We start from the raw sequence: 24,076 nt of genomic DNA, 5'->3' as shown, positions 1-24,076 counted from the left end.
TATTGATAAAAACAGAAAGCTCTAACAATATGTTTAACGCATTTCCCAAATTCAATCAATACTATTCCTTACATGCCATTTTTCAATAGTATAAAGATGCAAAAATACTTGTCATTTGAAATACAAAATGCTACGCTAAGCATGCGTCTTTCGCCAACGACCATACCACGCTGAATACATCGGTTCTCGTCCGATCACCGAAATTAAGCAGCGTCGGGCGCGGTTAGTACTTAGATGGGGGACCGCTTGGGAACACCGCGTGTTGTTGGCATCGTTCAACAACTTTTGTTTTACTTTTTTTCTTTTCACTTTTTTAAATTTTATTCTTATCTCATTTGTTATCCTTGCCATCCTCTCAACTATTTGAACATGTCTTTCCTATATTTCCATCACAATCCACGTACAACATATAGTACATATGCCTTGCTTTTCCACCAATCCACATGACAGCATTCTCAATTCTATATTGATAAAATACAGACAGCTCAAACAATATGTATCTGTGCTGTTTAACGCATTTTCAAATTCAATCAATACTATTCCTTACATGCCATTTTTCAATAGTATAAAGATGCAAAAATACTTGTCATTTGAAATACAAAATGCTACGCTAAGCATGCGTCTTTCGCCAACGACCATACCACGCTGAATACATCGGTTCTCGTCCGATCACCGAAATTAAGCAGCGTCGGGCGCGGTTAGTACTTAGATGGGGGACCGCTTGGGAACACCGCGTGTTGTTGGCATCGTTCAACAACTTTTTGTTTTACTTTTTTTTCTTTTCACTTTTTTAAATTTTATTCTTATCTCATTTGTTATCCTTGCCATCCTCTCAACTATTTGAACATGTCTTTCCTATATTTCCATCACAATCCACGTACAACATATAGTACATATGCCTTGCTTTTCCACCAATCCACATGACAGCATTCTCAATCCAATATTGATAAAAACAGAAAGCTCTAACAATATGTTTAACGCATTTCCCAAATTCAATCAATACTATTCCTTACATGCCATTTTTCAATAGTATAAAGATGCAAAAATACTTGTCATTTGAAATACAAAATGCTACGCTAAGCATGCGTCTTTCGCCAACGACCATACCACGCTGAATACATCGGTTCTCGTCCGATCACCGAAATTAAGCAGCGTCGGGCGCGGTTAGTACTTAGATGGGGGACCGCTTGGGAACACCGCGTGTTGTTGGCATCGTTCAACAACTTTTGTTTTACTTTTTTCTTTTCACTTTTTAAATTTTATTCTTATCTCATTTGTTATCCTTGCCATCCTCTCAACTATTTGAACATGTCTTTCCTATATTTCCATCACAATCCACGTACAACATATAGTACATATGCCTTGCTTTTCCACCAATCCACATGACAGCATTCTCAATTCTATATTGATAAAATACAGACAGCTCAAACAATATGTATCTGTGCTGTTTAACGCATTTTCAAATTCAATCAATACTATTCCTTACATGCCATTTTTCAATAGTATAAAGATGCAAAAATACTTGTCATTTGAAATACAAAATGCTACGCTAAGCATGCGTCTTTCGCCAACGACCATACCACGCTGAATACATCGGTTCTCGTCCGATCACCGAAATTAAGCAGCGTCGGGCGCGGTTAGTACTTAGATGGGGGACCGCTTGGGAACACCGCGTGTTGTTGGCATCGTTCAACAACTTTTGTTTTACTTTTTTCTTTTCACTTTTTAAATTTTATTCTTATCTCATTTGTTATCCTTGCCATCCTCTCAACTATTTGAACATGTCTTTCCTATATTTCCATCACAATCCACGTACAACATATAGTACATATGCCTTGCTTTTCCACCAATCCACATGACAGCATTCTCAATTCTATATTGATAAAATACAGACAGCTCAAACAATATGTATCTGTGCTGTTTAACGCATTTTCAAATTCAATCAATACTATTCCTTACATGCCATTTTTCAATAGTATAAAGATGCAAAAATACTTGTCATTTGAAATACAAAATGCTACGCTAAGCATGCGTCTTTCGCCAACGACCATACCACGCTGAATACATCGGTTCTCGTCCGATCACCGAAATTAAGCAGCGTCGGGCGCGGTTAGTACTTAGATGGGGGACCGCTTGGGAACACCGCGTGTTGTTGGCATCGTTCAACAACTTTTTGTTTTACTTTTTTCTTTTCACTTTTTTAAATTTTATTCTTATCTCATTTGTTATCCTTGCCATCCTCTCAACTATTTGAACATGTCTTTCCTATATTTCCATCACAATCCACGTACAACATATAGTACATATGCCTTGCTTTTCCACCAATCCACATGACAGCATTCTCAATTCTATATTGATAAAATACAGACAGCTCAAACAATATGTATCTGTGCTGTTTAACGCATTTTTCAAATTCAATCAATACTATTCCTTACATGCCATTTTTCAATAGTATAAAGATGCAAAAATACTTGTCATTTGAAATACAAAATGCTACGCTAAGCATGCGTCTTTCGCCAACGACCATACCACGCTGAATACATCGGTTCTCGTCCGATCACCGAAATTAAGCAGCGTCGGGCGCGGTTAGTACTTAGATGGGGGACCGCTTGGGAACACCGCGTGTTGTTGGCATCGTTCAACAACTTTTGTTTTACTTTTTTCTTTTCACTTTTTAAATTTTATTCTTATCTCATTTGTTATCCTTGCCATCCTCTCAACTATTTGAACATGTCTTTCCTATATTTCCATCACAATCCACGTACAACATATAGTACATATGCCTTGCTTTTCCACCAATCCACATGACAGCATTCTCAATTCTATATTGATAAAATACAGACAGCTCAAACAATATGTATCTGTGCTGTTTAACGCATTTTCAAATTCAATCAATACTATTCCTTACATGCCATTTTTCAATAGTATAAAGATGCAAAAATACTTGTCATTTGAAATACAAAATGCTACGCTAAGCATGCGTCTTTCGCCAACGACCATACCACGCTGAATACATCGGTTCTCGTCCGATCACCGAAATTAAGCAGCGTCGGGCGCGGTTAGTACTTAGATGGGGGACCGCTTGGGAACACCGCGTGTTGTTGGCATCGTTCAACAACTTTTTGTTTTACTTTTTTCTTTTCACTTTTTAAATTTTATTCTTATCTCATTTGTTATCCTTGCCATCCTCTCAACTATTTGAACATGTCTTTCCTATATTTCCATCACAATCCACGTACAACATATAGTACATATGCCTTGCTTTTCCACCAATCCACATGACAGCATTCTCAATTCTATATTGATAAAATACAGACAGCTCAAACAATATGTATCTGTGCTGTTTAACGCATTTTCAAATTCAATCAATACTATTCCTTACATGCCATTTTTCAATAGTATAAAGATGCAAAAATACTTGTCATTTGAAATACAAAATGCTACGCTAAGCATGCGTCTTTCGCCAACGACCATACCACGCTGAATACATCGGTTCTCGTCCGATCACCGAAATTAAGCAGCGTCGGGCGCGGTTAGTACTTAGATGGGGGACCGCTTGGGAACACCGCGTGTTGTTGGCATCGTTCAACAACTTTTTGTTTTACTTTTTTCTTTTCACTTTTTAAATTTTATTCTTATCTCATTTGTTATCCTTGCCATCCTCTCAACTATTTGAACATGTCTTTCCTATATTTCCATCACAATCCACGTACAACATATAGTACATATGCCTTGCTTTTCCACCAATCCACATGACAGCATTCTCAATCCAATATTGATAAAAACAGAAAGCTCTAACAATATGTTTAACGCATTTCCCAAATTCAATCAATACTATTCCTTACATGCCATTTTTCAATAGTATAAAGATGCAAAAATACTTGTCATTTGAAATATAAAATGCTACGCTAAGCATGCGTCTTTCGCCAACGACCATACCACGCTGAATACATCGGTTCTCGTCCGATCACCGAAATTAAGCAGCGTCGGGCGCGGTTAGTACTTAGATGGGGGACCGCTTGGGAACACCGCGTGTTGTTGGCATCGTTCAACAACTTTTGTTTTACTTTTTTTTCTTTTCACTTTTTTAAATTTTATTCTTATCTCATTTGTTATCCTTGCCATCCTCTCAACTATTTGAACATGTCTTTCCTATATTTCCATCACAATCCACGTACAACATATAGTACATATGCCTTGCTTTTCCACCAATCCACATGACAGCATTCTCAATCCAATATTGATAAAAACAGAAAGCTCTAACAATATGTTTAACGCATTTCCCAAATTCAATCAATACTATTCCTTACATGCCATTTTTCAATAGTATAAAGATGCAAAAATACTTGTCATTTGAAATACAAAATGCTACGCTAAGCATGCGTCTTTCGCCAACGACCATACCACGCTGAATACATCGGTTCTCGTCCGATCACCGAAATTAAGCAGCGTCGGGCGCGGTTAGTACTTAGATGGGGGACCGCTTGGGAACACCGCGTGTTGTTGGCATCGTTCAACAACTTTTGTTTTACTTTTTTTTCTTTTCACTTTTTTAAATTTTATTCTTATCTCATTTGTTATCCTTGCCATCCTCTCAACTATTTGAACATGTCTTTCCTATATTTCCATCACAATCCACGTACAACATATAGTACATATGCCTTGCTTTTCCACCAATCCACATGACAGCATTCTCAATTCTATATTGATAAAATACAGACAGCTCAAACAATATGTATCTGTGCTGTTTAACGCATTTTCAAATTCAATCAATACTATTCCTTACATGCCATTTTTCAATAGTATAAAGATGCAAAAATACTTGTCATTTGAAATACAAAATGCTACGCTAAGCATGCGTCTTTCGCCAACGACCATACCACGCTGAATACATCGGTTCTCGTCCGATCACCGAAATTAAGCAGCGTCGGGCGCGGTTAGTACTTAGATGGGGGACCGCTTGGGAACACCGCGTGTTGTTGGCATCGTTCAACAACTTTTTGTTTTACTTTTTTCTTTTCACTTTTTAAATTTTATTCTTATCTCATTTGTTATCCTTGCCATCCTCTCAACTATTTGAACATGTCTTTCCTATATTTCCATCACAATCCACGTACAACATATAGTACATATGCCTTGCTTTTCCACCAATCCACATGACAGCATTCTCAATTCTATATTGATAAAATACAGACAGCTCAAACAATATGTATCTGTGCTGTTTAACGCATTTTCAAATTCAATCAATACTATTCCTTACATGCCATTTTTCAATAGTATAAAGATGCAAAAATACTTGTCATTTGAAATACAAAATGCTACGCTAAGCATGCGTCTTTCGCCAACGACCATACCACGCTGAATACATCGGTTCTCGTCCGATCACCGAAATTAAGCAGCGTCGGGCGCGGTTAGTACTTAGATGGGGGACCGCTTGGGAACACCGCGTGTTGTTGGCATCGTTCAACAACTTTTGTTTTACTTTTTTTCTTTTCACTTTTTTAAATTTTATTCTTATCTCATTTGTTATCCTTGCCATCCTCTCAACTATTTGAACATGTCTTTCCTATATTTCCATCACAATCCACGTACAACATATAGTACATATGCCTTGCTTTTCCACCAATCCACATGACAGCATTCTCAATCCAATATTGATAAAAACAGAAAGCTCTAACAATATGTTTAACGCATTTCCCAAATTCAATCAATACTATTCCTTACATGCCATTTTTCAATAGTATAAAGATGCAAAAATACTTGTCATTTGAAATATAAAATGCTACGCTAAGCATGCGTCTTTCGCCAACGACCATACCACGCTGAATACATCGGTTCTCGTCCGATCACCGAAATTAAGCAGCGTCGGGCGCGGTTAGTACTTAGATGGGGGACCGCTTGGGAACACCGCGTGTTGTTGGCATCGTTCAACAACTTTTTGTTTTACTTTTTTCTTTTCACTTTTTTAAATTTTATTCTTATCTCATTTGTTATCCTTGCCATCCTCTCAACTATTTGAACATGTCTTTCCTATATTTCCATCACAATCCACGTACAACATATAGTACATATGCCTTGCTTTTCCACCAATCCACATGACAGCATTCTCAATTCTATATTGATAAAATACAGACAGCTCAAACAATATGTATCTGTGCTGTTTAACGCATTTTCAAATTCAATCAATACTATTCCTTACATGCCATTTTTCAATAGTATAAAGATGCAAAAATACTTGTCATTTGAAATACAAAATGCTACGCTAAGCATGCGTCTTTCGCCAACGACCATACCACGCTGAATACATCGGTTCTCGTCCGATCACCGAAATTAAGCAGCGTCGGGCGCGGTTAGTACTTAGATGGGGGACCGCTTGGGAACACCGCGTGTTGTTGGCATCGTTCAACAACTTTTTGTTTTACTTTTTTCTTTTCACTTTTTTAAATTTTATTCTTATCTCATTTGTTATCCTTGCCATCCTCTCAACTATTTGAACATGTCTTTCCTATATTTCCATCACAATCCACGTACAACATATAGTACATATGCCTTGCTTTTCCACCAATCCACATGACAGCATTCTCAATCCAATATTGATAAAAACAGAAAGCTCTAACAATATGTTTAACGCATTTCCCAAATTCAATCAATACTATTCCTTACATGCCATTTTTCAATAGTATAAAGATGCAAAAATACTTGTCATTTGAAATATAAAATGCTACGCTAAGCATGCGTCTTTCGCCAACGACCATACCACGCTGAATACATCGGTTCTCGTCCGATCACCGAAATTAAGCAGCGTCGGGCGCGGTTAGTACTTAGATGGGGGACCGCTTGGGAACACCGCGTGTTGTTGGCATCGTTCAACAACTTTTTGTTTTACTTTTTTTTCTTTTCACTTTTTTAAATTTTATTCTTATCTCATTTGTTATCCTTGCCATCCTCTCAACTATTTGAACATGTCTTTCCTATATTTCCATCACAATCCACGTACAACATATAGTACATATGCCTTGCTTTTCCACCAATCCACATGACAGCATTCTCAATCCAATATTGATAAAAACAGAAAGCTCTAACAATATGTTTAACGCATTTCCCAAATTCAATCAATACTATTCCTTACATGCCATTTTTCAATAGTATAAAGATGCAAAAATACTTGTCATTTGAAATACAAAATGCTACGCTAAGCATGCGTCTTTCGCCAACGACCATACCACGCTGAATACATCGGTTCTCGTCCGATCACCGAAATTAAGCAGCGTCGGGCGCGGTTAGTACTTAGATGGGGGACCGCTTGGGAACACCGCGTGTTGTTGGCATCGTTCAACAACTTTTTGTTTTACTTTTTTTTCTTTTCACTTTTTTAAATTTTATTCTTATCTCATTTGTTATCCTTGCCATCCTCTCAACTATTTGAACATGTCTTTCCTATATTTCCATCACAATCCACGTACAACATATAGTACATATGCCTTGCTTTTCCACCAATCCACATGACAGCATTCTCAATTCTATATTGATAAAAAACAGAAAGCTCTAACAATATGTTTAACGCATTTCCCAAATTCAATCAATACTATTCCTTACATGCCATTTTTCAATAGTATAAAGATGCAAAAATACTTGTCATTTGAAATACAAAATGCTACGCTAAGCATGCGTCTTTCGCCAACGACCATACCACGCTGAATACATCGGTTCTCGTCCGATCACCGAAATTAAGCAGCGTCGGGCGCGGTTAGTACTTAGATGGGGGACCGCTTGGGAACACCGCGTGTTGTTGGCATCGTTCAACAACTTTTTGTTTTACTTTTTTCTTTTCACTTTTTAAATTTTATTCTTATCTCATTTGTTATCCTTGCCATCCTCTCAACTATTTGAACATGTCTTTCCTATATTTCCATCACAATCCACGTACAACATATAGTACATATGCCTTGCTTTTCCACCAATCCACATGACAGCATTCTCAATTCTATATTGATAAAATACAGACAGCTCAAACAATATGTATCTGTGCTGTTTAACGCATTTTTCAAATTCAATCAATACTATTCCTTACATGCCATTTTTCAATAGTATAAAGATGCAAAAATACTTGTCATTTGAAATACAAAATGCTACGCTAAGCATGCGTCTTTCGCCAACGACCATACCACGCTGAATACATCGGTTCTCGTCCGATCACCGAAATTAAGCAGCGTCGGGCGCGGTTAGTACTTAGATGGGGGACCGCTTGGGAACACCGCGTGTTGTTGGCATCGTTCAACAACTTTTTGTTTTACTTTTTTCTTTTCACTTTTTAAATTTTATTCTTATCTCATTTGTTATCCTTGCCATCCTCTCAACTATTTGAACATGTCTTTCCTATATTTCCATCACAATCCACGTACAACATATAGTACATATGCCTTGCTTTTCCACCAATCCACATGACAGCATTCTCAATCCAATATTGATAAAAACAGAAAGCTCTAACAATATGTTTAACGCATTTCCCAAATTCAATCAATACTATTCCTTACATGCCATTTTTCAATAGTATAAAGATGCAAAAATACTTGTCATTTGAAATACAAAATGCTACGCTAAGCATGCGTCTTTCGCCAACGACCATACCACGCTGAATACATCGGTTCTCGTCCGATCACCGAAATTAAGCAGCGTCGGGCGCGGTTAGTACTTAGATGGGGGACCGCTTGGGAACACCGCGTGTTGTTGGCATCGTTCAACAACTTTTGTTTTACTTTTTTTTCTTTTCACTTTTTTAAATTTTATTCTTATCTCATTTGTTATCCTTGCCATCCTCTCAACTATTTGAACATGTCTTTCCTATATTTCCATCACAATCCACGTACAACATATAGTACATATGCCTTGCTTTTCCACCAATCCACATGACAGCATTCTCAATCCAATATTGATAAAAACAGAAAGCTCTAACAATATGTTTAACGCATTTCCCAAATTCAATCAATACTATTCCTTACATGCCATTTTTCAATAGTATAAAGATGCAAAAATACTTGTCATTTGAAATACAAAATGCTACGCTAAGCATGCGTCTTTCGCCAACGACCATACCACGCTGAATACATCGGTTCTCGTCCGATCACCGAAATTAAGCAGCGTCGGGCGCGGTTAGTACTTAGATGGGGGACCGCTTGGGAACACCGCGTGTTGTTGGCATCGTTCAACAACTTTTTGTTTTACTTTTTTCTTTTCACTTTTTTAAATTTTATTCTTATCTCATTTGTTATCCTTGCCATCCTCTCAACTATTTGAACATGTCTTTCCTATATTTCCATCACAATCCACGTACAACATATAGTACATATGCCTTGCTTTTCCACCAATCCACATGACAGCATTCTCAATTCTATATTGATAAAAAACAGAAAGCTCTAACAATATGTTTAACGCATTTCCCAAATTCAATCAATACTATTCCTTACATGCCATTTTTCAATAGTATAAAGATGCAAAAATACTTGTCATTTGAAATACAAAATGCTACGCTAAGCATGCGTCTTTCGCCAACGACCATACCACGCTGAATACATCGGTTCTCGTCCGATCACCGAAATTAAGCAGCGTCGGGCGCGGTTAGTACTTAGATGGGGGACCGCTTGGGAACACCGCGTGTTGTTGGCATCGTTCAACAACTTTTTGTTTTACTTTTTTTTCTTTTCACTTTTTTAAATTTTATTCTTATCTCATTTGTTATCCTTGCCATCCTCTCAACTATTTGAACATGTCTTTCCTATATTTCCATCACAATCCACGTACAACATATAGTACATATGCCTTGCTTTTCCACCAATCCACATGACAGCATTCTCAATTCTATATTGATAAAATACAGACAGCTCAAACAATATGTATCTGTGCTGTTTAACGCATTTTTCAAATTCAATCAATACTATTCCTTACATGCCATTTTTCAATAGTATAAAGATGCAAAAATACTTGTCATTTGAAATACAAAATGCTACGCTAAGCATGCGTCTTTCGCCAACGACCATACCACGCTGAATACATCGGTTCTCGTCCGATCACCGAAATTAAGCAGCGTCGGGCGCGGTTAGTACTTAGATGGGGGACCGCTTGGGAACACCGCGTGTTGTTGGCATCGTTCAACAACTTTTTGTTTTACTTTTTTTTCTTTTCACTTTTTTAAATTTTATTCTTATCTCATTTGTTATCCTTGCCATCCTCTCAACTATTTGAACATGTCTTTCCTATATTTCCATCACAATCCACGTACAACATATAGTACATATGCCTTGCTTTTCCACCAATCCACATGACAGCATTCTCAATCCAATATTGATAAAAACAGAAAGCTCTAACAATATGTTTAACGCATTTCCCAAATTCAATCAATACTATTCCTTACATGCCATTTTTCAATAGTATAAAGATGCAAAAATACTTGTCATTTGAAATACAAAATGCTACGCTAAGCATGCGTCTTTCGCCAACGACCATACCACGCTGAATACATCGGTTCTCGTCCGATCACCGAAATTAAGCAGCGTCGGGCGCGGTTAGTACTTAGATGGGGGACCGCTTGGGAACACCGCGTGTTGTTGGCATCGTTCAACAACTTTTTGTTTTACTTTTTTTTCTTTTCACTTTTTTAAATTTTATTCTTATCTCATTTGTTATCCTTGCCATCCTCTCAACTATTTGAACATGTCTTTCCTATATTTCCATCACAATCCACGTACAACATATAGTACATATGCCTTGCTTTTCCACCAATCCACATGACAGCATTCTCAATCCAATATTGATAAAAACAGAAAGCTCTAACAATATGTTTAACGCATTTCCCAAATTCAATCAATACTATTCCTTACATGCCATTTTTCAATAGTATAAAGATGCAAAAATACTTGTCATTTGAAATATAAAATGCTACGCTAAGCATGCGTCTTTCGCCAACGACCATACCACGCTGAATACATCGGTTCTCGTCCGATCACCGAAATTAAGCAGCGTCGGGCGCGGTTAGTACTTAGATGGGGGACCGCTTGGGAACACCGCGTGTTGTTGGCATCGTTCAACAACTTTTTGTTTTACTTTTTTCTTTTCACTTTTTTAAATTTTATTCTTATCTCATTTGTTATCCTTGCCATCCTCTCAACTATTTGAACATGTCTTTCCTATATTTCCATCACAATCCACGTACAACATATAGTACATATGCCTTGCTTTTCCACCAATCCACATGACAGCATTCTCAATCCAATATTGATAAAAACAGAAAGCTCTAACAATATGTTTAACGCATTTCCCAAATTCAATCAATACTATTCCTTACATGCCATTTTTCAATAGTATAAAGATGCAAAAATACTTGTCATTTGAAATATAAAATGCTACGCTAAGCATGCGTCTTTCGCCAACGACCATACCACGCTGAATACATCGGTTCTCGTCCGATCACCGAAATTAAGCAGCGTCGGGCGCGGTTAGTACTTAGATGGGGGACCGCTTGGGAACACCGCGTGTTGTTGGCATCGTTCAACAACTTTTTGTTTTACTTTTTTTTCTTTTCACTTTTTTAAATTTTATTCTTATCTCATTTGTTATCCTTGCCATCCTCTCAACTATTTGAACATGTCTTTCCTATATTTCCATCACAATCCACGTACAACATATAGTACATATGCCTTGCTTTTCCACCAATCCACATGACAGCATTCTCAATTCTATATTGATAAAATACAGACAGCTCAAACAATATGTATCTGTGCTGTTTAACGCATTTTTCAAATTCAATCAATACTATTCCTTACATGCCATTTTTCAATAGTATAAAGATGCAAAAATACTTGTCATTTGAAATACAAAATGCTACGCTAAGCATGCGTCTTTCGCCAACGACCATACCACGCTGAATACATCGGTTCTCGTCCGATCACCGAAATTAAGCAGCGTCGGGCGCGGTTAGTACTTAGATGGGGGACCGCTTGGGAACACCGCGTGTTGTTGGCATCGTTCAACAACTTTTTGTTTTACTTTTTTCTTTTCACTTTTTAAATTTTATTCTTATCTCATTTGTTATCCTTGCCATCCTCTCAACTATTTGAACATGTCTTTCCTATATTTCCATCACAATCCACGTACAACATATAGTACATATGCCTTGCTTTTCCACCAATCCACATGACAGCATTCTCAATTCTATATTGATAAAATACAGACAGCTCAAACAATATGTATCTGTGCTGTTTAACGCATTTTTCAAATTCAATCAATACTATTCCTTACATGCCATTTTTCAATAGTATAAAGATGCAAAAATACTTGTCATTTGAAATACAAAATGCTACGCTAAGCATGCGTCTTTCGCCAACGACCATACCACGCTGAATACATCGGTTCTCGTCCGATCACCGAAATTAAGCAGCGTCGGGCGCGGTTAGTACTTAGATGGGGGACCGCTTGGGAACACCGCGTGTTGTTGGCATCGTTCAACAACTTTTTGTTTTACTTTTTTCTTTTCACTTTTTTAAATTTTATTCTTATCTCATTTGTTATCCTTGCCATCCTCTCAACTATTTGAACATGTCTTTCCTATATTTCCATCACAATCCACGTACAACATATAGTACATATGCCTTGCTTTTCCACCAATCCACATGACAGCATTCTCAATCCAATATTGATAAAAACAGAAAGCTCTAACAATATGTTTAACGCATTTCCCAAATTCAATCAATACTATTCCTTACATGCCATTTTTCAATAGTATAAAGATGCAAAAATACTTGTCATTTGAAATATAAAATGCTACGCTAAGCATGCGTCTTTCGCCAACGACCATACCACGCTGAATACATCGGTTCTCGTCCGATCACCGAAATTAAGCAGCGTCGGGCGCGGTTAGTACTTAGATGGGGGACCGCTTGGGAACACCGCGTGTTGTTGGCATCGTTCAACAACTTTTTGTTTTACTTTTTTCTTTTCACTTTTTAAATTTTATTCTTATCTCATTTGTTATCCTTGCCATCCTCTCAACTATTTGAACATGTCTTTCCTATATTTCCATCACAATCCACGTACAACATATAGTACATATGCCTTGCTTTTCCACCAATCCACATGACAGCATTCTCAATTCTATATTGATAAAATACAGACAGCTCAAACAATATGTATCTGTGCTGTTTAACGCATTTTTCAAATTCAATCAATACTATTCCTTACATGCCATTTTTCAATAGTATAAAGATGCAAAAATACTTGTCATTTGAAATACAAAATGCTACGCTAAGCATGCGTCTTTCGCCAACGACCATACCACGCTGAATACATCGGTTCTCGTCCGATCACCGAAATTAAGCAGCGTCGGGCGCGGTTAGTACTTAGATGGGGGACCGCTTGGGAACACCGCGTGTTGTTGGCATCGTTCAACAACTTTTTGTTTTACTTTTTTTTCTTTTCACTTTTTTAAATTTTATTCTTATCTCATTTGTTATCCTTGCCATCCTCTCAACTATTTGAACATGTCTTTCCTATATTTCCATCACAATCCACGTACAACATATAGTACATATGCCTTGCTTTTCCACCAATCCACATGACAGCATTCTCAATCCAATATTGATAAAAAACAGAAAGCTCTAACAATATGTTTAACGCATTTCCCAAATTCAATCAATACTATTCCTTACATGCCATTTTTCAATAGTATAAAGATGCAAAAATACTTGTCATTTGAAATATAAAATGCTACGCTAAGCATGCGTCTTTCGCCAACGACCATACCACGCTGAATACATCGGTTCTCGTCCGATCACCGAAATTAAGCAGCGTCGGGCGCGGTTAGTACTTAGATGGGGGACCGCTTGGGAACACCGCGTGTTGTTGGCATCGTTCAACAACTTTTTGTTTTACTTTTTTCTTTTCACTTTTTTAAATTTTATTCTTATCTCATTTGTTATCCTTGCCATCCTCTCAACTATTTGAACATGTCTTTCCTATATTTCCATCACAATCCACGTACAACATATAGTACATATGCCTTGCTTTTCCACCAATCCACATGACAGCATTCTCAATCCAATATTGATAAAAACAGAAAGCTCTAACAATATGTTTAACGCATTTCCCAAATTCAATCAATACTATTCCTTACATGCCATTTTTCAATAGTATAAAGATGCAAAAATACTTGTCATTTGAAATACAAAATGCTACGCTAAGCATGCGTCTTTCGCCAACGACCATACCACGCTGAATACATCGGTTCTCGTCCGATCACCGAAATTAAGCAGCGTCGGGCGCGGTTAGTACTTAGATGGGGACCGCTTGGGAACACCGCGTGTTGTTGGCATCGTTCAACAACTTTTGTTTTACTTTTTTCTTTTCACTTTTTTAAATTTTATTCTTATCTCATTTGTTATCCTTGCCATCCTCTCAACTATTTGAACATGTCTTTCCTATATTTCCATCACAATCCACGTACAACATATAGTACATATGCCTTGCTTTTCCACCAATCCACATGACAGCATTCTCAATTCTATATTGATAAAAAACAGAAAGCTCTAACAATATGTTTAACGCATTTCCCAAATTCAATCAATACTATTCCTTACATGCCATTTTTCAATAGTATAAAGATGCAAAAATACTTGTCATTTGAAATACAAAATGCTACGCTAAGCATGCGTCTTTCGCCAACGACCATACCACGCTGAATACATCGGTTCTCGTCCGATCACCGAAATTAAGCAGCGTCGGGCGCGGTTAGTACTTAGATGGGGGACCGCTTGGGAACACCGCGTGTTGTTGGCATCGTTCAACAACTTTTTGTTTTACTTTTTTTTCTTTTCACTTTTTTAAATTTTATTCTTATCTCATTTGTTATCCTTGCCATCCTCTCAACTATTTGAACATGTCTTTCCTATATTTCCATCACAATCCACGTACAACATATAGTACATATGCCTTGCTTTTCCACCAATCCACATGACAGCATTCTCAATCCAATATTGATAAAAACAGAAAGCTCTAACAATATGTTTAACGCATTTCCCAAATTCAATCAATACTATTCCTTACATGCCATTTTTCAATAGTATAAAGATGCAAAAATACTTGTCATTTGAAATATAAAATGCTACGCTAAGCATGCGTCTTTCGCCAACGACCATACCACGCTGAATACATCGGTTCTCGTCCGATCACCGAAATTAAGCAGCGTCGGGCGCGGTTAGTACTTAGATGGGGGACCGCTTGGGAACACCGCGTGTTGTTGGCATCGTTCAACAACTTTTTGTTTTACTTTTTTTTCTTTTCACTTTTTTAAATTTTATTCTTATCTCATTTGTTATCCTTGCCATCCTCTCAACTATTTGAACATGTCTTTCCTATATTTCCATCACAATCCACGTACAACATATAGTACATATGCCTTGCTTTTCCACCAATCCACATGACAGCATTCTCAATCCAATATTGATAAAAACAGAAAGCTCTAACAATATGTTTAACGCATTTCCCAAATTCAATCAATACTATTCCTTACATGCCATTTTTCAATAGTATAAAGATGCAAAAATACTTGTCATTTGAAATACAAAATGCTACGCTAAGCATGCGTCTTTCGCCAACGACCATACCACGCTGAATACATCGGTTCTCGTCCGATCACCGAAATTAAGCAGCGTCGGGCGCGGTTAGTACTTAGATGGGGGACCGCTTGGGAACACCGCGTGTTGTTGGCATCGTTCAACAACTTTTTGTTTTACTTTTTTCTTTTCACTTTTTAAATTTTATTCTTATCTCATTTGTTATCCTTGCCATCCTCTCAACTATTTGAACATGTCTTTCCTATATTTCCATCACAATCCACGTACAACATATAGTACATATGCCTTGCTTTTCCACCAATCCACATGACAGCATTCTCAATTCTATATTGATAAAATACAGACAGCTCAAACAATATGTATCTGTGCTGTTTAACGCATTTTTCAAATTCAATCAATACTATTCCTTACATGCCATTTTTCAATAGTATAAAGATGCAAAAATACTTGTCATTTGAAATACAAAATGCTACGCTAAGCATGCGTCTTTCGCCAACGACCATACCACGCTGAATACATCGGTTCTCGTCCGATCACCGAAATTAAGCAGCGTCGGGCGCGGTTAGTACTTAGATGGGGGACCGCTTGGGAACACCGCGTGTTGTTGGCATCGTTCAACAACTTTTTGTTTTACTTTTTTTTCTTTTCACTTTTTTAAATTTTATTCTTATCTCATTTGTTATCCTTGCCATCCTCTCAACTATTTGAACATGTCTTTCCTATATTTCCATCACAATCCACGTACAACATATAGTACATATGCCTTGCTTTTCCACCAATCCACATGACAGCATTCTCAATTCTTTATTGATAAAATACAGACAGCTCAAACAATATGTATCTGTGCTGTTTAACGCATTTTTCAAATTCAATCAATACTATTCCTTACATGCCATTTTTCAATAGTATAAAGATGCAAAAATACTTGTCATTTGAAATACAAAATGCTACGCTAAGCATGCGTCTTTCGCCAACGACCATACCACGCTGAATACATCGGTTCTCGTCCGATCACCGAAATTAAGCAGCGTCGGGCGCGGTTAGTACTTAGATGGGGGACCGCTTGGGAACACCGCGTGTTGTTGGCATCGTTCAACAACTTTTGTTTTACTTTTTTCTTTTCACTTTTTAAATTTTATTCTTATCTCATTTGTTATCCTTGCCATCCTCTCAACTATTTGAACATGTCTTTCCTATATTTCCATCACAATCCACGTACAACATATAGTACATATGCCTTGCTTTTCCACCAATCCACATGACAGCATTCTCAATTCTATATTGATAAAAAACAGAAAGCTCTAACAATATGTTTAACGCATTTCCCAAATTCAATCAATACTATTCCTTACATGCCATTTTTCAATAGTATAAAGATGCAAAAATACTTGTCATTTGAAATATAAAATGCTACGCTAAGCATGCGTCTTTCGCCAACGACCATACCACGCTGAATACATCGGTTCTCGTCCGATCACCGAAATTAAGCAGCGTCGGGCGCGGTTAGTACTTAGATGGGGGACCGCTTGGGAACACCGCGTGTTGTTGGCATCGTTCAACAACTTTTTGTTTTACTTTTTTCTTTTCACTTTTTAAATTTTATTCTTATCTCATTTGTTATCCTTGCCATCCTCTCAACTATTTGAACATGTCTTTCCTATATTTCCATCACAATCCACGTACAACATATAGTACATATGCCTTGCTTTTCCACCAATCCACATGACAGCATTCTCAATCCAATATTGATAAAAACAGAAAGCTCTAACAATATGTTTAACGCATTTCCCAAATTCAATCAATACTATTCCTTACATGCCATTTTTCAATAGTATAAAGATGCAAAAATACTTGTCATTTGAAATATAAAATGCTACGCTAAGCATGCGTCTTTCGCCAACGACCATACCACGCTGAATACATCGGTTCTCGTCCGATCACCGAAATTAAGCAGCGTCGGGCGCGGTTAGTACTTAGATGGGGGACCGCTTGGGAACACCGCGTGTTGTTGGCATCGTTCAACAACTTTTGTTTTACTTTTTTTTCTTTTCACTTTTTTAAATTTTATTCTTATCTCATTTGTTATCCTTGCCATCCTCTCAACTATTTGAACATGTCTTTCCTATATTTCCATCACAATCCACGTACAACATATAGTACATATGCCTTGCTTTTCCACCAATCCACATGACAGCATTCTCAATCCAATATTGATAAAAAACAGAAAGCTCTAACAATATGTTTAACGCATTTCCCAAATTCAATCAATACTATTCCTTACATGCCATTTTTCAATAGTATAAAGATGCAAAAATACTTGTCATTTGAAATATAAAATGCTACGCTAAGCATGCGTCTTTCGCCAACGACCATACCACGCTGAATACATCGGTTCTCGTCCGATCACCGAAATTAAGCAGCGTCGGGCGCGGTTAGTACTTAGATGGGGGACCGCTTGGGAACACCGCGTGTTGTTGGCATCGTTCAACAACTTTTTGTTTTACTTTTTTTTCTTTTCACTTTTTTAAATTTTATTCTTATCTCATTTGTTATCCTTGCCATCCTCTCAACTATTTGAACATGTCTTTCCTATATTTCCATCACAATCCACGTACAACATATAGTACATATGCCTTGCTTTTCCACCAATCCACATGACAGCATTCTCAATTTATATTGATAAAATACAGACAGCTCAAACAATATGTATCTGTGCTGTTTAACGCATTTTCAAATTCAATCAATACTATTCCTTACATGCCATTTTTCAATAGTATAAAGATGCAAAAATACTTGTCATTTGAAATACAAAATGCTACGCTAAGCATGCGTCTTTCGCCAACGACCATACCACGCTGAATACATCGGTTCTCGTCCGATCACCGAAATTAAGCAGCGTCGGGCGCGGTTAGTACTTAGATGGGGGACCGCTTGGGAACACCGCGTGTTGTTGGCATCGTTCAACAACTTTTTGTTTTACTTTTTTCTTTTCACTTTTTAAATTTTATTCTTATCTCATTTGTTATCCTTGCCATCCTCTCAACTATTTGAACATGTCTTTCCTATATTTCCATCACAATCCACGTACAACATATAGTACATATGCCTTGCTTTTCCACCAATCCACATGACAGCATTCTCAATTCTATATTGATAAAAAACAGAAAGCTCTAACAATATGTTTAACGCATTTCCCAAATTCAATCAATACTATTCCTTACATGCCATTTTTCAATAGTATAAAGATGCAAAAATACTTGTCATTTGAAATATAAAATGCTACGCTAAGCATGCGTCTTTCGCCAACGACCATACCACGCTGAATACATCGGTTCTCGTCCGATCACCGAAATTAAGCAGCGTCGGGCGCGGTTAGTACTTAGATGGGGGACCGCTTGGGAACACCGCGTGTTGTTGGCATCGTTCAACAACTTTTTGTTTTACTTTTTTCTTTTCACTTTTTAAATTTTATTCTTATCTCATTTGTTATCCTTGCCATCCTCTCAACTATTTGAACATGTCTTTCCTATATTTCCATCACAATCCACGTACAACATATAGTACATATGCCTTGCTTTTCCACCAATCCACATGACAGCATTCTCAATTCTATATTGATAAAATACAGACAGCTCAAACAATATGTATCTGTGCTGTTTAACGCATTTTTCAAATTCAATCAATACTATTCCTTACATGCCATTTTTCAATAGTATAAAGATGCAAAAATACTTGTCATTTGAAATACAAAATGCTACGCTAAGCATGCGTCTTTCGCCAACGACCATACCACGCTGAATACATCGGTTCTCGTCCGATCACCGAAATTAAGCAGCGTCGGGCGCGGTTAGTACTTAGATGGGGGACCGCTTGGGAACACCGCGTGTTGTTGGCATCGTTCAACAACTTTTTGTTTTACTTTTTTTTCTTTTCACTTTTTTAAATTTTATTCTTATCTCATTTGTTATCCTTGCCATCCTCTCAACTATTTGAACATGTCTTTCCTATATTTCCATCACAATCCACGTACAACATATAGTACATATGCCTTGCTTTTCCACCAATCCACATGACAGCATTCTCAATTCTATATTGATAAAATACAGACAGCTCAAACAATATGTATCTGTGCTGTTTAACGCATTTTTCAAATTCAATCAATACTATTCCTTACATGCCATTTTTCAATAGTATAAAGATGCAAAAATACTTGTCATTTGAAATACAAAATGCTACGCTAAGCATGCGTCTTTCGCCAACGACCATACCACGCTGAATACATCGGTTCTCGTCCGATCACCGAAATTAAGCAGCGTCGGGCGCGGTTAGTACTTAGATGGGGGACCGCTTGGGAACACCGCGTGTTGTTGGCATCGTTCAACAACTTTTTGTTTTACTTTTTTCTTTTCACTTTTTAAATTTTATTCTTATCTCATTTGTTATCCTTGCCATCCTCTCAACTATTTGAACATGTCTTTCCTATATTTCCATCACAATCCACGTACAACATATAGTACATATGCCTTGCTTTTCCACCAATCCACATGACAGCATTCTCAATTCTATATTGATAAAATACAGACAGCTCAAACAATATGTATCTGTGCTGTTTAACGCATTTTTCAAATTCAATCAATACTATTCCTTACATGCCATTTTTCAATAGTATAAAGATGCAAAAATACTTGTCATTTGAAATACAAAATGCTACGCTAAGCATGCGTCTTTCGCCAACGACCATACCACGCTGAATACATCGGTTCTCGTCCGATCACCGAAATTAAGCAGCGTCGGGCGCGGTTAGTACTTAGATGGGGGACCGCTTGGGAACACCGCGTGTTGTGTTGGCATCGTTCAACAACTTTTTGTTTTACTTTTTTTTCTTTTCACTTTTTTAAATTTTATTCTTATCTCATTTGTTATCCTTGCCATCCTCTCAACTATTTGAACATGTCTTTCCTATATTTCCATCACAATCCACGTACAACATATAGTACATATGCCTTGCTTTTCCACCAATCCACATGACAGCATTCTCAATTCTATATTGATAAAATACAGACAGCTCAAACAATATGTATCTGTGCTGTTTAACGCATTTTTCAAATTCAATCAATACTATTCCTTACATGCCATTTTTCAATGGTATAAAGATGCAAAAATACTTGTCATTTGAAATACAAAATGCTACGCTAAGCATGCGTCTTTCGCCAACGACCATACCACGCTGAATACATCGGTTCTCGTCCGATCACCGAAATTAAGCAGCGTCGGGCGCGGTTAGTACTTAGATGGGGGACCGCTTGGGAACACCGCGTGTTGTTGGCATCGTTCAACAACTTTTTGTTTTACTTTTTTTTCTTTTCACTTTTTTAAATTTTATTCTTATCTCATTTGTTATCCTTGCCATCCTCTCAACTATTTGAACATGTCTTTCCTATATTTCCATCACAATCCACGTACAACATATAGTACATATGCCTTGCTTTTCCACCAATCCACATGACAGCATTCTCAATCCAATATTGATAAAAACAGAAAGCTCTAACAATATGTTTAACGCATTTCCCAAATTCAATCAATACTATTCCTTACATGCCATTTTTCAATAGTATAAAGATGCAAAAATACTTGTCATTTGAAATATAAAATGCTACGCTAAGCATGCGTCTTTCGCCAACGACCATACCACGCTGAATACATCGGTTCTCGTCCGATCACCGAAATTAAGCAGCGTCGGGCGCGGTTAGTACTTAGATGGGGGACCGCTTGGGAACACCGCGTGTTGTTGGCATCGTTCAACAACTTTTTGTTTTACTTTTTTTTCTTTTCACTTTTTTAAATTTTATTCTTATCTCATTTGTTATCCTTGCCATCCTCTCAACTATTTGAACATGTCTTTCCTATATATCCATCACAATCCACGTACAACATATAGTACATATGCCTTGCTTTTCCACCAATCCACATGACAGCATTCTCAATCCAATATTGATAAAAACAGAAAGCTCTAACAATATGTTTAACGCATTTCCCAAATTCAATCAATACTATTCCTTACATGCCATTTTTCAATAGTATAAAGATGCAAAAATACTTGTCATTTGAAATATAAAATGCTACGCTAAGCATGCGTCTTTCGCCAACGACCATACCACGCTGAATACATCGGTTCTCGTCCGATCACCGAAATTAAGCAGCGTCGAGCGCGGTTAGTACTTAGATGGGGGACCGCTTGGGAACACCGCGTGTTGTTGGCATCGTTCAACAACTTTTTGTTTTACTTTTTTTTCTTTTCACTTTTTTAAATTTTATTCTTATCTCATTTGTTATCCTTGCCATCCTCTCAACTATTTGAACATGTCTTTCCTATATTTCCATCACAATCCACGTACAACATATAGTACATATGCCTTGCTTTTCCACCAATCCACATGACAGCATTCTCAATTCTATATTGATAAAAAACAGAAAGCTCTAACAATATGTTTAACGCATTTCCCAAATTCAATCAATACTATTCCTTACATGCCATTTTTCAATAGTATAAAGATGCAAAAATACTTGTCATTTGAAATATAAAATGCTACGCTAAGCATGCGTCTTTCGCCAACGACCATACCACGCTGAATACATCGGTTCTCGTCCGATCACCGAAATTAAGCAGCGTCGGGCGCGGTTAGTACTTAGATGGGGGACCGCTTGGGAACACCGCGTGTTGTTGGCATCGTTCAACAACTTTTGTTTTACTTTTTTTTCTTTTCACTTTTTTAAATTTTATTCTTATCTCATTTGTTATCCTTGCCATCCTCTCAACTATTTGAACATGTCTTTCCTATATTTCCATCACAATCCACGTACAACATATAGTACATATGCCTTGCTTTTCCACCAATCCACATGACAGCATTCTCAATCCAATATTGATAAAAACAGAAAGCTCTAACAATATGTTTAACGCATTTCCCAAATTCAATCAATACTATTCCTTACATGCCATTTTTCAATAGTATAAAGATGCAAAAATACTTGTCATTTGAAATATAAAATGCTACGCTAAGCATGCGTCTTTCGCCAACGACCATACCACGCTGAATACATCGGTTCTCGTCCGATCACCGAAATTAAGCAGCGTCGGGCGCGGTTAGTACTTAGATGGGGGACCGCTTGGGAACACCGCGTGTTGTTGGCATCGTTCAACAACTTTTGTTTTACTTTTTTCTTTTCACTTTTTAAATTTTATTCTTATCTCATTTGTTATCCTTGCCATCCTCTCAACTATTTGAACATGTCTTTCCTATATTTCCATCACAATCCACGTACAACATATAGTACATATGCCTTGCTTTTCCACCAATCCACATGACAGCATTCTCAATTCTATATTGATAAAATACAGACAGCTCAAACAATATGTATCTGTGCTGTTTAACGCATTTTTCAAATTCAATCAATACTATTCCTTACATGCCATTTTTCAATAGTATAAAGATGCAAAAATACTTGTCATTTGAAATACAAAATGCTACGCTAAGCATGCGTCTTTCGCCAACGACCATACCACGCTGAATACATCGGTTCTCGTCCGATCACCGAAATTAAGCAGCGTCGGGCGCGGTTAGTACTTAGATGGGGGACCGCTTGGGAACACCGCGTGTTGTTGGCATCGTTCAACAACTTTTTGTTTTACTTTTTTTTCTTTTCACTTTTTTAAATTTTATTCTTATCTCATTTGTTATCCTTGCCATCCTCTCAACTATTTGAACATGTCTTTCCTATATTTCCATCACAATCCACGTACAACATATAGTACATATGCCTTGCTTTTCCACCAATCCACATGACAGCATTCTCAATTCTATATTGATAAAATACAGACAGCTCAAACAATATGTATCTGTGCTGTTTAACGCATTTCCCAAATTCAATCAATACTATTCCTTACATGTCATTTTTCAATAGTATAAAGATGCAAAAATACTTGTCATTTGAAATACAAAATGCTACGCTAAGCATGCGTCTTTCGCCAACGACCATACCACGCTGAATACATCGGTTCTCGTCCGATCACCGAAATTAAGCAGCGTCGGGCGCGGTTAGTACTTAGATGGGGGACCGCTTGGGAACACCGCGTGTTGTTGGCATCGTTCAACAACTTTTTGTTTTACTTTTTTTTCTTTTCACTTTTTTAAATTTTATTCTTATCTCATTTGTTATCCATGCCATCCTCTCAACTATTTGAACATGTCTTTCCTATATTTCCATCACAATCCACGTACAACATATAGTACATATGCCTTGCTTTTCCACCAATCCACATGACAGCATTCTCAATCCAATATTGATAAAATACAGAAAGCTCTAACAATGTTTAACGCATTTCCCAAATTCAATCAATACTATCCCTTACATGCCATTTTTCAATAGTATAAAGATGCAAAAATACTTGTCATTTG

At 37.2% G+C, this 24,076-nt stretch overlaps 50 non-coding genes and 1 pseudogene across 50 annotated transcripts; all 51 read left to right on the top strand.

Annotated features, from left to right (window-relative positions):
- Positions 1–152: 152 nt before the first annotated feature.
- LOC133846542 (5S ribosomal RNA) lies at positions 153–271 on the top strand. Its single transcript, XR_009894890.1, has one exon. It is a non-coding gene; the product is annotated as a 5S ribosomal RNA (ribosomal RNA).
- A 356-nt stretch (positions 272–627) lies between these two features.
- Positions 628–746, top strand: LOC133846541 (5S ribosomal RNA). Its single transcript, XR_009894889.1, has one exon. It is a non-coding gene; the product is annotated as a 5S ribosomal RNA (ribosomal RNA).
- A 347-nt stretch (positions 747–1,093) lies between these two features.
- LOC133846540 (5S ribosomal RNA) lies at positions 1,094–1,212 on the top strand. The gene has a single exon (XR_009894888.1). It is a non-coding gene; the product is annotated as a 5S ribosomal RNA (ribosomal RNA).
- A 354-nt stretch (positions 1,213–1,566) lies between these two features.
- On the top strand, positions 1,567–1,685 carry LOC133846538 (5S ribosomal RNA). The gene has a single exon (XR_009894886.1). It is a non-coding gene; the product is annotated as a 5S ribosomal RNA (ribosomal RNA).
- A 354-nt stretch (positions 1,686–2,039) lies between these two features.
- On the top strand, positions 2,040–2,158 carry LOC133846537 (5S ribosomal RNA). Its single transcript, XR_009894885.1, has one exon. It is a non-coding gene; the product is annotated as a 5S ribosomal RNA (ribosomal RNA).
- Positions 2,159–2,515: 357 nt separating this feature from the next.
- LOC133846536 (5S ribosomal RNA) lies at positions 2,516–2,634 on the top strand. Its single transcript, XR_009894884.1, has one exon. It is a non-coding gene; the product is annotated as a 5S ribosomal RNA (ribosomal RNA).
- Positions 2,635–2,988: 354 nt separating this feature from the next.
- Positions 2,989–3,107, top strand: LOC133846535 (5S ribosomal RNA). Its single transcript, XR_009894883.1, has one exon. It is a non-coding gene; the product is annotated as a 5S ribosomal RNA (ribosomal RNA).
- A 355-nt stretch (positions 3,108–3,462) lies between these two features.
- LOC133846534 (5S ribosomal RNA) lies at positions 3,463–3,581 on the top strand. The gene has a single exon (XR_009894882.1). It is a non-coding gene; the product is annotated as a 5S ribosomal RNA (ribosomal RNA).
- A 344-nt stretch (positions 3,582–3,925) lies between these two features.
- LOC133846704 (5S ribosomal RNA) lies at positions 3,926–4,044 on the top strand. The gene has a single exon (XR_009895044.1). It is a non-coding gene; the product is annotated as a 5S ribosomal RNA (ribosomal RNA).
- A 346-nt stretch (positions 4,045–4,390) lies between these two features.
- LOC133846703 (5S ribosomal RNA) lies at positions 4,391–4,509 on the top strand. Its single transcript, XR_009895043.1, has one exon. It is a non-coding gene; the product is annotated as a 5S ribosomal RNA (ribosomal RNA).
- A 357-nt stretch (positions 4,510–4,866) lies between these two features.
- On the top strand, positions 4,867–4,985 carry LOC133846702 (5S ribosomal RNA). The gene has a single exon (XR_009895042.1). It is a non-coding gene; the product is annotated as a 5S ribosomal RNA (ribosomal RNA).
- Positions 4,986–5,340: 355 nt separating this feature from the next.
- Positions 5,341–5,459, top strand: LOC133846701 (5S ribosomal RNA). Its single transcript, XR_009895041.1, has one exon. It is a non-coding gene; the product is annotated as a 5S ribosomal RNA (ribosomal RNA).
- A 345-nt stretch (positions 5,460–5,804) lies between these two features.
- Positions 5,805–5,923, top strand: LOC133846700 (5S ribosomal RNA). The gene has a single exon (XR_009895040.1). It is a non-coding gene; the product is annotated as a 5S ribosomal RNA (ribosomal RNA).
- Positions 5,924–6,279: 356 nt separating this feature from the next.
- On the top strand, positions 6,280–6,398 carry LOC133846697 (5S ribosomal RNA). Its single transcript, XR_009895038.1, has one exon. It is a non-coding gene; the product is annotated as a 5S ribosomal RNA (ribosomal RNA).
- A 345-nt stretch (positions 6,399–6,743) lies between these two features.
- LOC133846696 (5S ribosomal RNA) lies at positions 6,744–6,862 on the top strand. The gene has a single exon (XR_009895037.1). It is a non-coding gene; the product is annotated as a 5S ribosomal RNA (ribosomal RNA).
- Positions 6,863–7,209: 347 nt separating this feature from the next.
- LOC133846695 (5S ribosomal RNA) lies at positions 7,210–7,328 on the top strand. The gene has a single exon (XR_009895036.1). It is a non-coding gene; the product is annotated as a 5S ribosomal RNA (ribosomal RNA).
- Positions 7,329–7,676: 348 nt separating this feature from the next.
- Positions 7,677–7,795, top strand: LOC133846694 (5S ribosomal RNA). The gene has a single exon (XR_009895035.1). It is a non-coding gene; the product is annotated as a 5S ribosomal RNA (ribosomal RNA).
- Positions 7,796–8,151: 356 nt separating this feature from the next.
- Positions 8,152–8,270, top strand: LOC133846693 (5S ribosomal RNA). The gene has a single exon (XR_009895034.1). It is a non-coding gene; the product is annotated as a 5S ribosomal RNA (ribosomal RNA).
- A 344-nt stretch (positions 8,271–8,614) lies between these two features.
- On the top strand, positions 8,615–8,733 carry LOC133846692 (5S ribosomal RNA). Its single transcript, XR_009895033.1, has one exon. It is a non-coding gene; the product is annotated as a 5S ribosomal RNA (ribosomal RNA).
- Positions 8,734–9,079: 346 nt separating this feature from the next.
- Positions 9,080–9,198, top strand: LOC133846691 (5S ribosomal RNA). Its single transcript, XR_009895032.1, has one exon. It is a non-coding gene; the product is annotated as a 5S ribosomal RNA (ribosomal RNA).
- A 346-nt stretch (positions 9,199–9,544) lies between these two features.
- LOC133846690 (5S ribosomal RNA) lies at positions 9,545–9,663 on the top strand. Its single transcript, XR_009895031.1, has one exon. It is a non-coding gene; the product is annotated as a 5S ribosomal RNA (ribosomal RNA).
- A 359-nt stretch (positions 9,664–10,022) lies between these two features.
- LOC133846689 (5S ribosomal RNA) lies at positions 10,023–10,141 on the top strand. Its single transcript, XR_009895030.1, has one exon. It is a non-coding gene; the product is annotated as a 5S ribosomal RNA (ribosomal RNA).
- A 347-nt stretch (positions 10,142–10,488) lies between these two features.
- LOC133846688 (5S ribosomal RNA) lies at positions 10,489–10,607 on the top strand. The gene has a single exon (XR_009895029.1). It is a non-coding gene; the product is annotated as a 5S ribosomal RNA (ribosomal RNA).
- Positions 10,608–10,954: 347 nt separating this feature from the next.
- On the top strand, positions 10,955–11,073 carry LOC133846686 (5S ribosomal RNA). The gene has a single exon (XR_009895027.1). It is a non-coding gene; the product is annotated as a 5S ribosomal RNA (ribosomal RNA).
- Positions 11,074–11,418: 345 nt separating this feature from the next.
- On the top strand, positions 11,419–11,537 carry LOC133846685 (5S ribosomal RNA). Its single transcript, XR_009895026.1, has one exon. It is a non-coding gene; the product is annotated as a 5S ribosomal RNA (ribosomal RNA).
- A 359-nt stretch (positions 11,538–11,896) lies between these two features.
- LOC133846684 (5S ribosomal RNA) lies at positions 11,897–12,015 on the top strand. The gene has a single exon (XR_009895025.1). It is a non-coding gene; the product is annotated as a 5S ribosomal RNA (ribosomal RNA).
- Positions 12,016–12,371: 356 nt separating this feature from the next.
- On the top strand, positions 12,372–12,490 carry LOC133846683 (5S ribosomal RNA). Its single transcript, XR_009895024.1, has one exon. It is a non-coding gene; the product is annotated as a 5S ribosomal RNA (ribosomal RNA).
- A 345-nt stretch (positions 12,491–12,835) lies between these two features.
- LOC133846682 (5S ribosomal RNA) lies at positions 12,836–12,954 on the top strand. The gene has a single exon (XR_009895023.1). It is a non-coding gene; the product is annotated as a 5S ribosomal RNA (ribosomal RNA).
- A 356-nt stretch (positions 12,955–13,310) lies between these two features.
- On the top strand, positions 13,311–13,429 carry LOC133846681 (5S ribosomal RNA). Its single transcript, XR_009895022.1, has one exon. It is a non-coding gene; the product is annotated as a 5S ribosomal RNA (ribosomal RNA).
- Positions 13,430–13,777: 348 nt separating this feature from the next.
- LOC133846680 (5S ribosomal RNA) lies at positions 13,778–13,896 on the top strand. The gene has a single exon (XR_009895021.1). It is a non-coding gene; the product is annotated as a 5S ribosomal RNA (ribosomal RNA).
- Positions 13,897–14,241: 345 nt separating this feature from the next.
- Positions 14,242–14,359, top strand: LOC133846608 (5S ribosomal RNA). The gene has a single exon (XR_009894951.1). It is a non-coding gene; the product is annotated as a 5S ribosomal RNA (ribosomal RNA).
- Positions 14,360–14,704: 345 nt separating this feature from the next.
- LOC133846679 (5S ribosomal RNA) lies at positions 14,705–14,823 on the top strand. Its single transcript, XR_009895020.1, has one exon. It is a non-coding gene; the product is annotated as a 5S ribosomal RNA (ribosomal RNA).
- A 347-nt stretch (positions 14,824–15,170) lies between these two features.
- LOC133846678 (5S ribosomal RNA) lies at positions 15,171–15,289 on the top strand. Its single transcript, XR_009895019.1, has one exon. It is a non-coding gene; the product is annotated as a 5S ribosomal RNA (ribosomal RNA).
- A 347-nt stretch (positions 15,290–15,636) lies between these two features.
- On the top strand, positions 15,637–15,755 carry LOC133846677 (5S ribosomal RNA). The gene has a single exon (XR_009895018.1). It is a non-coding gene; the product is annotated as a 5S ribosomal RNA (ribosomal RNA).
- A 356-nt stretch (positions 15,756–16,111) lies between these two features.
- On the top strand, positions 16,112–16,230 carry LOC133846675 (5S ribosomal RNA). Its single transcript, XR_009895016.1, has one exon. It is a non-coding gene; the product is annotated as a 5S ribosomal RNA (ribosomal RNA).
- Positions 16,231–16,589: 359 nt separating this feature from the next.
- Positions 16,590–16,708, top strand: LOC133846674 (5S ribosomal RNA). The gene has a single exon (XR_009895015.1). It is a non-coding gene; the product is annotated as a 5S ribosomal RNA (ribosomal RNA).
- A 344-nt stretch (positions 16,709–17,052) lies between these two features.
- Positions 17,053–17,171, top strand: LOC133846673 (5S ribosomal RNA). The gene has a single exon (XR_009895014.1). It is a non-coding gene; the product is annotated as a 5S ribosomal RNA (ribosomal RNA).
- A 344-nt stretch (positions 17,172–17,515) lies between these two features.
- On the top strand, positions 17,516–17,634 carry LOC133846672 (5S ribosomal RNA). The gene has a single exon (XR_009895013.1). It is a non-coding gene; the product is annotated as a 5S ribosomal RNA (ribosomal RNA).
- Positions 17,635–17,981: 347 nt separating this feature from the next.
- Positions 17,982–18,100, top strand: LOC133846671 (5S ribosomal RNA). Its single transcript, XR_009895012.1, has one exon. It is a non-coding gene; the product is annotated as a 5S ribosomal RNA (ribosomal RNA).
- A 357-nt stretch (positions 18,101–18,457) lies between these two features.
- On the top strand, positions 18,458–18,576 carry LOC133846670 (5S ribosomal RNA). Its single transcript, XR_009895011.1, has one exon. It is a non-coding gene; the product is annotated as a 5S ribosomal RNA (ribosomal RNA).
- Positions 18,577–18,921: 345 nt separating this feature from the next.
- Positions 18,922–19,040, top strand: LOC133846669 (5S ribosomal RNA). Its single transcript, XR_009895010.1, has one exon. It is a non-coding gene; the product is annotated as a 5S ribosomal RNA (ribosomal RNA).
- A 356-nt stretch (positions 19,041–19,396) lies between these two features.
- Positions 19,397–19,515, top strand: LOC133846668 (5S ribosomal RNA). The gene has a single exon (XR_009895009.1). It is a non-coding gene; the product is annotated as a 5S ribosomal RNA (ribosomal RNA).
- A 359-nt stretch (positions 19,516–19,874) lies between these two features.
- LOC133846664 (5S ribosomal RNA) lies at positions 19,875–19,993 on the top strand. The gene has a single exon (XR_009895005.1). It is a non-coding gene; the product is annotated as a 5S ribosomal RNA (ribosomal RNA).
- Positions 19,994–20,349: 356 nt separating this feature from the next.
- Positions 20,350–20,470, top strand: LOC133846612 (5S ribosomal RNA; annotated as a pseudogene).
- A 359-nt stretch (positions 20,471–20,829) lies between these two features.
- On the top strand, positions 20,830–20,948 carry LOC133846654 (5S ribosomal RNA). Its single transcript, XR_009894995.1, has one exon. It is a non-coding gene; the product is annotated as a 5S ribosomal RNA (ribosomal RNA).
- A 347-nt stretch (positions 20,949–21,295) lies between these two features.
- Positions 21,296–21,414, top strand: LOC133846642 (5S ribosomal RNA). The gene has a single exon (XR_009894983.1). It is a non-coding gene; the product is annotated as a 5S ribosomal RNA (ribosomal RNA).
- A 347-nt stretch (positions 21,415–21,761) lies between these two features.
- LOC133846606 (5S ribosomal RNA) lies at positions 21,762–21,880 on the top strand. Its single transcript, XR_009894950.1, has one exon. It is a non-coding gene; the product is annotated as a 5S ribosomal RNA (ribosomal RNA).
- Positions 21,881–22,228: 348 nt separating this feature from the next.
- Positions 22,229–22,347, top strand: LOC133846631 (5S ribosomal RNA). Its single transcript, XR_009894972.1, has one exon. It is a non-coding gene; the product is annotated as a 5S ribosomal RNA (ribosomal RNA).
- A 346-nt stretch (positions 22,348–22,693) lies between these two features.
- Positions 22,694–22,812, top strand: LOC133846621 (5S ribosomal RNA). Its single transcript, XR_009894962.1, has one exon. It is a non-coding gene; the product is annotated as a 5S ribosomal RNA (ribosomal RNA).
- Positions 22,813–23,167: 355 nt separating this feature from the next.
- On the top strand, positions 23,168–23,286 carry LOC133846610 (5S ribosomal RNA). Its single transcript, XR_009894953.1, has one exon. It is a non-coding gene; the product is annotated as a 5S ribosomal RNA (ribosomal RNA).
- A 359-nt stretch (positions 23,287–23,645) lies between these two features.
- LOC133846598 (5S ribosomal RNA) lies at positions 23,646–23,764 on the top strand. The gene has a single exon (XR_009894942.1). It is a non-coding gene; the product is annotated as a 5S ribosomal RNA (ribosomal RNA).
- Positions 23,765–24,076: the final 312 nt, after the last annotated feature.

The sequence above is a fragment of the Drosophila sulfurigaster genome, chromosome 3, assembly GCF_023558435.1.
Source record: "Drosophila sulfurigaster albostrigata strain 15112-1811.04 chromosome 3, ASM2355843v2, whole genome shotgun sequence".
NCBI lineage: Eukaryota > Metazoa > Arthropoda > Insecta > Diptera > Drosophilidae > Drosophila > Drosophila sulfurigaster.
This window is presented reverse-complemented; position numbering and strand designations above follow the sequence as displayed.